At 36.4% G+C, this 9,137-nt stretch overlaps 1 long non-coding RNA gene across 1 annotated transcript; it reads left to right on the top strand.

The window, feature by feature from the left end:
• Window positions 1–7,447: 7,447 nt before the first annotated feature.
• LOC127802776 (uncharacterized) lies at window positions 7,448–8,423 on the top strand. The gene is made up of 3 exons (XR_008023344.1): window positions 7,448–7,825; window positions 7,908–7,968; window positions 8,063–8,423. It is a non-coding gene; the product is annotated as an uncharacterized LOC127802776 (long non-coding RNA).
• The last annotated feature ends 714 nt before the right edge of the window (window positions 8,424–9,137 follow it).

Raw genomic sequence — 9,137 nt, 5'->3', positions numbered from 1 at the left:
CATTTTCAGCTAGGTCTTGATAGCTAGCATAGGCTATTTCAAAATCTGATGCTAATCTTTGAGGTAACCTATGAGACCTTCTTTCCTTATCCTTAGCTAGCTAATAATCTGGAACTGATGGTTGGTCATTAGGGAATTCTTCTACTGTTTCTCTCTCCTCATTTATTTCAGGTTGATTTTGACTCTCCACTTCACTAGAGGTTGAAGAAGTGTTCTCCACCTCATATGAGTTTATAGGAGCTTGGGTGCTTGAGTTTTTCAACTCTTCTTGAGGACTCTTATCCTCATTGATTTTGTCACAACTAGACTTTGTACAAGGCATTTCTGATTCATTAAATGTGACATCTTTACTAACAATAATTCTTATTCCTTTTTGGTTTCTATCCCATAGTCTATACCCTTTGACTCCCTCAGGATATCCTAAGAAAACACATTTCCTAACTCTAGTCTCTAATTTTCCCTCATTTTAATGAGTGAAGGCAGCACAACCAAAGGTTCTAAGAATTGAATAGTTGGCACATTTTCCATGCCATTTTTCATAAGGAGTATCACCATTTAAAGCAGCTGAAGGAGTAAGATTAACTAGGTAACTTGCACTCATAACTGCTTCTCCCCATAATGACTTAGGTATATTTGAACTAATCATCATACACCTAACCTTGTCTAAGAGGGTTCTATTCATCCTCTCAATTACTCCATTCTGTTAAGGAGTATAGGGGACTATTCTATGCCTAGTAACTCCATATTCCTTGCACAAATTATCAAAATCAGAATTGCAGAATTCTAAACCATTGTCAGTCCTAAGGTATTTTATCTTCTTGTCTGTTTGATTTTCTATTTGAGTTTTCCAATTTTTAAAACTTTTAAAAGTTTCAGTCTTATCTTTTAAGAGAATAACCCAAACTCTCCTAGAGTAATCATCAATTATAGACAGAAAATACCTATTACCGCCTGATATGGGATTTGAGGCTGGCCCCCAAAGATATGAATGAATGTATTCTAAAGCTCTAGAGGCTCTATGAACATTGGAGGAGAAAGACAACCTATGATGTTTTCCAAGGACACAATGATCACAGAAAGGGATATCAGACACAAAGTCTTTACCAAAAGCACATTTATCACTTAGCAACTTAAGCCCTTTGACACTCACATGTGCTAACCTGTTGTGCCACTTGATAGTGGCATCAGGATTGACTGATGCAATATGGGATCCTAGATTATTAATTACCTTAGCATTTAATACATAAATCTCATTTCTCCTTACTCCCTTACAGACTACCATTGATCTTTTAAACATTTTTAACACTCAATTTTCAATTTTTCCAGTAAGACCATTCTTTTCTAATTCTCCCACTGAAATTAAATTCCTAACCATTTCGGGTATATACCTAACATCTTTTAATTTTAGGACATAACCATTGTCTAACTTAATAGAGATGTTTCCTACCCCAATGATTTTATATGCTAGGTTACTGCATACTATGGCATGCCCACCTTCAGATTCATGCAGATTTTCAAACCAATATTTTTGTGATGTAACATGAAAAGATGCACCTGAATCTAAGATCCATTCATGCATGTTTGATTTTGCAGCCAAGGTTGTTAAAATCGGGATTTTAAGTGGGATCGACAAAGGGTCCATAAAATCGTATCGTAAAATCGAATCGTAAAATCGTAAGATTTTAGAGATAATTAAAAATACCCTTTAATTTTTGTAAATATATGTTTATAATAACATAATTTTGTGGAAAATGAATTAATATCATTTAATAGCCTAATTATTCCTTATTATAATTCAAAAGATAATATTTTCAAAATATAGCTCAAAAACTAACAGGTTGGTATAGGCAATTTAAAGGCAAAATATAGGTAATTTAGAGGTAAAATATAACTTATAATTCTTTAGAGGATGCTTCCAACGTCTTCCATTAGATTTAGATTGTAATTTTTTCTTGATTTAACATTGATTAAATCAAGTAATATCCCGATTTGGAGTTGGGTGGTCCATTAATTAATTACTTGTTTGTCTTGATTTACTTATGTAATCAATGTTAAATCAAGTAAAAATTATAATTTAAATCAAGTAAATTGAAATTTATGCAATTAATGTTAGATGTTATGTGACATTGGAACTTATGCAATCAATGTTAAATCAAGTTCCAATTTAGAGGCAAAATATAACAATTCATTGCATAAGTTCCAATGTCAGATGCTATGTGACATTGAGACGTTGGAAGCATCCTCTAAATTACAACTTAAATAAATTGAGGTCTTTGAATCGTAAAATCGTTTGGGGATCTTTGAAGCGTAAAATCGTAAAATCGTACATGTAAAATCGAGATTTTATAGGATTTTATCCCAAATTGGATTTTACATGGGATTTGAATCGTTTGGGGGTCTTCGAATCGTAAAATCGTAAAATCGTACGCATAAAATCGGGATTTTAACAACAATGTTTGCAGCAACATTTATTTCAGTGGAATCAGAATCTAAGAGCATGTATACTTCACTAGGATCATATGAGGTTACTACATTAGCTTCTTCTTGATCCTTACCCTTTTCTTTATTTTATTTTTCTCTGCATAGCAATCTTTAATAAAGTGCCCAGTTTTACCACACCCATAGCACTTTTTACCCTTCCCTCGATTTTTGGATTTGGACCTACTTCTACCCTTTTTCTTACCACCTCCCTCTTGATTTTTAGATTGGGACCTACCTCTTATCATATGGACCTCACCATGTCTTTTATCATGTTTTAGTTCCATTTCTGTACTTCTTAAGGAATCTATAACAATTTCAGGTGTTAAGGTATCCCTACCATACTTAATGGCATTTTTTACCTCTTTATAGATATCTGGAATAACATTTAATAAAATCACAGCCTCATATTCTTCAGAAACTGTTTCACCACAATTAGTGATATCTTGAACTAATTTGTTGAAAACATCTAAATTGTCATCTAGATCCTTAGAGGGGTCAATCTTAAAACTGAAAAAATTCTCTAACAAATAGCGTTTATTTGGTGTGGACTTCTTCATGTATAATGTTTCCAGTTTTTCCCATAGCTCTTTAGTTGCGTCAAATTTTCCTACCTTTCTTAACATTGAATCAGAGAGATGTAAGATTATTGAAGTGTATGCCAATTCATCAGCTTTTAGTTTTTGTTCTTCTTTAGTACCTTTAGGGTATTTACCATCTATGGCCTTAGATACTTTCTGTTGTACTAAAATTCCCTTCATTTTTTGTTGCCAAATAAAAAAGTCCCCATTCCCATTAAAAACCCCCAATTCAAAGTGTGTAGTCATATTTACTAAGTATATGAATTTCACATAGAATATGCAGCCTATTAAAATAAATGCAAACACACAGTTTTAAAGATTTAATTCAGGCAGCGGATTCACAAAAGGATAACAAACAGAATCGGAGCAGGACTAACCAGGGTAGAGAAAACTAATTTACAAAGTAAACAGTATTCTAGACCCGTTTTGCACACAGTCAAGTAACTAATATCACACACAGCAGATTATCAGGATTCACTTCAACAAAGTATATATCGGCAAACAAAAAAAAAAATTTAGAGAACAATAACTGCAAAACAAACAACTCAAACAAGCTGATACAAAATTTACCAAGCTAGATCTCAATAGTAAGATCTAGAATGAAATCGGGTCAGATCTCGTGGACCTACCGACCTCCACTCGATAAAGTTTGCCATTACACGCGCCGTCACCGGCCGGAGAGTAGACTGGCACGCGCTAGTCAGGGCGAAGCTACTCGAACTGACGATCACGGATCTGGGGTTAGTTTACCCCGAATCACTCACACAAAGCAATAGGAGTTAACCGATTTGGGTTTCAAGTAAACCCTAGAACCATTTACCGTGAAAAAATGATCGAGGCAACCAGAGGGGTTTTTTGATTAGGGTTTGATTTTGCACAACCCAGGAGCCACACGAGGCTCTGATACCATTTGTTGCAGAAGAACACTTACCAAAACAGAGGGTTAGTACAAAATATAAAAAAATTAGAGATATCGAAACAACCAAGATCACAGGAGAGTAAACAAAAGAACTCCCTGTAAAAGATTTTGTCAAGGCTCAGATCTGGATCTATCCAGTGTGTACCACCCAGGTAACTCCACAAAATAGGGACACCAAGCCTCACGGAAGCACACAAGAAACAAGCCAGAAAACCCCCCAAATTGGAGCCCAAAACCCTCTCGTCCAGAACACCAAAACTTCTCCCAAAACCACTTAGGTTACGTTCACAGTAAGATCCACTAAGAACAAGAACGATCACAAAGATATGGGGTGAAGATCAGTACAAGAAAGCTTACCTCAAACGGATTTGCCGAGCCAAATAAATAGAGGCTACTCACCGATCGACCAAGGGCTTCCAAAAGGAAAGGAAGATCACTGCCATGAAAAGGAGATCTGGCCGAAAAAGGGAAGAACCAACTCACGAAGATCGCCCATCAAAAGGAAGAATATCGGGAGAGCAAAGAGAGAAGGAGAGAGAGAGTTCGGCCGTCAAATGAGGGTAAAGAAGGCAGAAAATGGGCCTTAAATATGACGGTGCTAGGGCACGGCTAATGGGCCATTTGGCTTGGGCTTCCTTAAGCCTTAAGCAAATGGGCTCAGCCCATTTCTCCTCCAAAGGCTTAATTAAGGGCTTATGGCCCAACTTTTTAATGGGCTGCCAATGGGTGGTATATTTGGACGGTACTTCAATCCCGGGCCGAAGCCTATGAAGATAAACCCGAATATTCGTTATAGCCTTGGGCCTCTTTGGGAAACAAAAAACAACACATAACATTCCTTTATTTTACAAGACTAAACATCAATGGAACATAAGTTTCTCAACATAATTAAAACATATCTAAATCTTCATGAAGAAGCAAAATATCGAAACAATTTGCCAAACCCATTAGACACGACATTCCATGCCGTTATATCTCAACCACTTCCTTGCCTTCGCTGTAAGTCCCAACTTGAACGTTTGAATATTCTAGGGACATAACCCAATTAGAAAATGAACCTTTTAGTGAGAGTTTAAAAAAATAGTTACATAAATGAATGATGCAAATACATGAACAAACATATGCCCTAGTGTAACTTTCCTAGCAAACCAACTCGGCACGAAACCTTAAGCAATCATCCCGACATGCACACAAGGCAACATGATACTTCTATATGTTGTTCCAGCAACACTCTTGGGGAATTTCAGCTACACTATCTGGGCAACATTCCATCCCAATCACAAGTATCGATATGCCAACAGTATCATGCCAAGTAAAAAATCACAACTATCGATCCAACAATACATGTATAGATATGTCAAAATGTACATAAATTACATATAACATAGCAATCTTTGTGAATATCATGCTCAATATAGGCAAAACATAACACATAAGTGTTCGGAGAAAATCACTCACCTTTATATAACAAAAACCTCAAAATATGTGCCGACCTTGATTTACGTGCCAGGACTCAATAATTGTATAATTTCTCAATCTCGAGCCTCCACAATCCCCGACCATCATATTTATTCAAAAGAATATCAACATCTATTTTTTTCTCATAATTTCTCCTCATTTTCTTCCTATTTTCTCATCGAAAATTCTAAAATAAATACATACTCAAGGTTTTTCCCAAATTTTTCTCTACCATAATTCATAAAATAATTTCAGAAAAATAATAGAATAAATTTCAAAAATACTCGTGCCTCATGCGCCACCCGCGAGTGGAGCTTGCGTGTGCATGCCACGCGCATCTTCTTCTCTAGCAGCTACTTCACCGCCGGCGACCTCTGGCTTGTTCTGATGCCTGATTTCTTTCTTCCTCTTTAACCTACTCATCCTTTCGACCACATTAGTCCTAACCTTGGCCTGCAATTCTAGTTAAAGCTCCCTCAAATGGCTGATTTTTAGTCGGCCTCCGGCAAACCCCGATTTACCTACGACTCCTCAAAACAGCTTCAAACCATCTTGAAACCTTACCAAAATCTCCAGAATTCCTCCCCATACACCCAATAGCAAAAGCCCCTTATCCATTTCTTTCAATTCTTTCTCAAACACTCAAATTTTTGAGTTTAAATTCTCCATTTTTTGGCCATCTCTTAACCCCTATTTATACACAATTTTTGAACCAAAAGGAGCCATGCCTAGTCAAATCCAAGCCTTAATGCCTTGATACGACTTTAAATCACTTCAAATCGTAATGATTTTCCACGAACACCCCTCCCCAATTTTTCGGTGACCCTTGCTCATACCTACCTTACCAACGTCAAATCACGACCATTCTTGCCTTATACCTTATCCAAATCGACTCCCCATGCCCTGGAGCCCTTGATGGACCTTGAGGCAACCCTTTTCGATGATGGCAAGAGGTTGGCCGACTGTGGCCATGGTTGTTTTTTTTTAAAGTTTTACACTTTTTATTTGAAGTCCTTTGTAACACCCGAGATTTTGTTTATTTCTTTTCTCAGTTCAAATATGTAATATCCAAGAACTTTCAATTGTGATATATATCAGGGATATTTAAGTTCAGATACATGATGAAATGAGACATTTTCAAGGGGTTACGAAAGTCCTAAGACAAAAACTTAGTTTTTGAAGTAGTGGCAAAATCGTAATTACTAAGTCCGGGTAAAAGCGAAATTCTTGAAAAAACTTGGGCACAAGTGTAATATTAGTAAACTAGCCAAAATATCAACCAAAAATATCAAGGATTAGCCAATGATCACCCTCCAAGTGTCCTTGTGAGGTGGAAGCATCCTATTGGGTGTTTGAGGATAAGATCAACGATGACGTGGCACAAATCTATTGGCCCAGATTTCAATTAAAGTCTTAAGGTGGCTTAGCTTGGAAGTTGTAATAATTAACTTTACCCCAAAAGTATTAGAATGGCTTACCTTGGAAGAAAGAGATTAGTTACACCAAAAGTCTTAGAATGACTTACCTTGGAAGAAAGAGATTGGCTTACACTAGAAGCCTTAGAATGGCTTACCTTAGAAAAAAGAGATTGGCTTACACTAGAAGCCTTAGAATGGCTTAGCTTGGAAGAAAGAAATTGGCTTGGAAAGGAAGAGATAAGGGCCATGATGGGTTCCTATCCTATAAGCCACGTGAAGGTAAGATTTGGAGGCTTGGATTGGAAGAGAATAAAAGCTTGCTTGAGAATATTGGAAAATTCAAAGATTGTAATGATTATAGGACACATGACATTACTTGAATGGAAGCACATGGATAAGTCTAAGTCTTCTCCAAACCGTTACTTAACCTCCAAGTTTGGGACACACGTCACCATTTGGGTGGTAACAAATGGAAGTAATGATGAATCCGAAATAATTAAGGTGACACATGGCATGCTATGATTTGATGGATAATTCTATAAATAGGCTTGAAATATAACTTCTCAAGCCATTTCAAAATTGTGTGAGCCAAATCCAAATTACTTTGAGAGAAATTTCAGATAGAAATAAGATCTTGAGTGTGAGGAGGAAGTTCTGTAAAAGAAAGAGAGAAAGTTGGTGAAAAACAAGAGAGAAAACGAAGGAGAGGCAAAAGCTTGACGGAAAGCGGATAGCTGCAAAGATCTACTGTAACAGTCTTCCAATTGGAGAGTTAAGTCTGATTTCTTTCCATAATCATGTAGCGAACTGAAATAAGAGTCCGTAGGTTCAAACGGAAGTCAATTCGGAGTTAAAATGAGAGAGATATGGCAAAAATACGAAAGGGTGTCGAATCTGCCTCCAAGGCGCGAAAATGGGCGCCACCTCTTCTTGGGGCGCGTGGAAGCCCCTTTTTCCATGAGATTTCACATGTCAACCCCTTATTTAATTACCTACAATCCTTTGTAACGTTATGTGAGGTTTAGTTCACGAAAATATGTATTTTGTCTGCAGAAATACAAACCCGGTAAGGTGTGAAGCCTTAAACATTCAAATCTTGTCCAACTAAGTTGAGGTAAGTACATTATGAACTATTTATGATGTTTAAGCATGATCATGAATTATGTTATGTGGTCCCTCATGTTATGTTATGTTCACGCAAGTTTCAGGACCGGAGCTCGATAGCGCTACGTATGAGGGTTCTTACCCCTGCAAGTTGGTGGAACCTCTCATGTCTGCATATGTTATGTTATGTTATGTCATGACTTGTTTAAATACATATGATGGTTCTCTTGTACTTACTGAGACTCGCAAGAATCTCATCCCATATTTTTCTCCCCCAGGTGATTATGAATGAGGAGATCGGAACGTGGACGTGGAGTGTGGTGGCTATTTGAAGATAATTTTTAATAGTCGAAAAGATGTTTCTCTCTTCTTGTATTAGAAATATTTTCAATATTTCACTCTTATGATAGATGTACACTATTGCTACACCATATGTCCTTAAAGCTTATATAAGTTTATGAAAAGAGCCAAGTCTCATTTTAAGTCCGGATTTCTCGGTATGGATGCTATTATATTTTCTAAGTCTTTCTTTCTTCTATTGAAGTCATGTTTTCAGTACCAAACTTTATATTTACACAAAACATGCTCTGAATCTTATTATGTTCGAAACTTTACTCAAGTTTATAAAAGTTTTGTTTCTCAAGTTTTCGTCTGCGCTAAACCCTGAAGTTCATAAGAATATTATTATTATCATTATTATTTTTAAGCATGTTTTAAGTCACGGGTGTCACATCCTTAATCTTCGATATTTGACCATTTGAACCCCTAAGATCCATGCTCTTCATTTATCCCAACAAATTAAAAAAAAATATCATTTTCGACCTTTTTTCAACTAGAATTGAAAATTACACTTAAGCCTGAAACTATACAAAAATCACATTTTGATTATGGATCCTTTTGTTTTTTTTTTTTGAAATCACTTCAGGGTTTTTCTACTTACAAAATCAAAATCTTCTCAGCTTTTCGTTAACATTTCGAAAGTCCTTTACGACCATTCGGTCTTTTAGGCCGAATCGTAGCTATACCGAAAATCGTCTATGCTCAGACTGCTTTCAGCATTATAAATCACTTCTCAAGACACTCGTCAATGAAATACCTTTTTCCTTAGGTATCTCAGCTCCAGGGCACTCCTTATAGCTAATTTGGTCACTTGTTTCCCTTACAAGTCCATTTTTTGAT

The sequence above is a fragment of the Diospyros lotus genome, chromosome 5 (genome assembly GCF_014633365.1).
Source record: "Diospyros lotus cultivar Yz01 chromosome 5, ASM1463336v1, whole genome shotgun sequence".
Lineage (NCBI taxonomy): Eukaryota > Viridiplantae > Streptophyta > Magnoliopsida > Ericales > Ebenaceae > Diospyros > Diospyros lotus.
The sequence above is the reverse complement of the archived record's forward strand: the minus strand, read 5'-3'. Positions and strand labels throughout refer to the sequence as shown.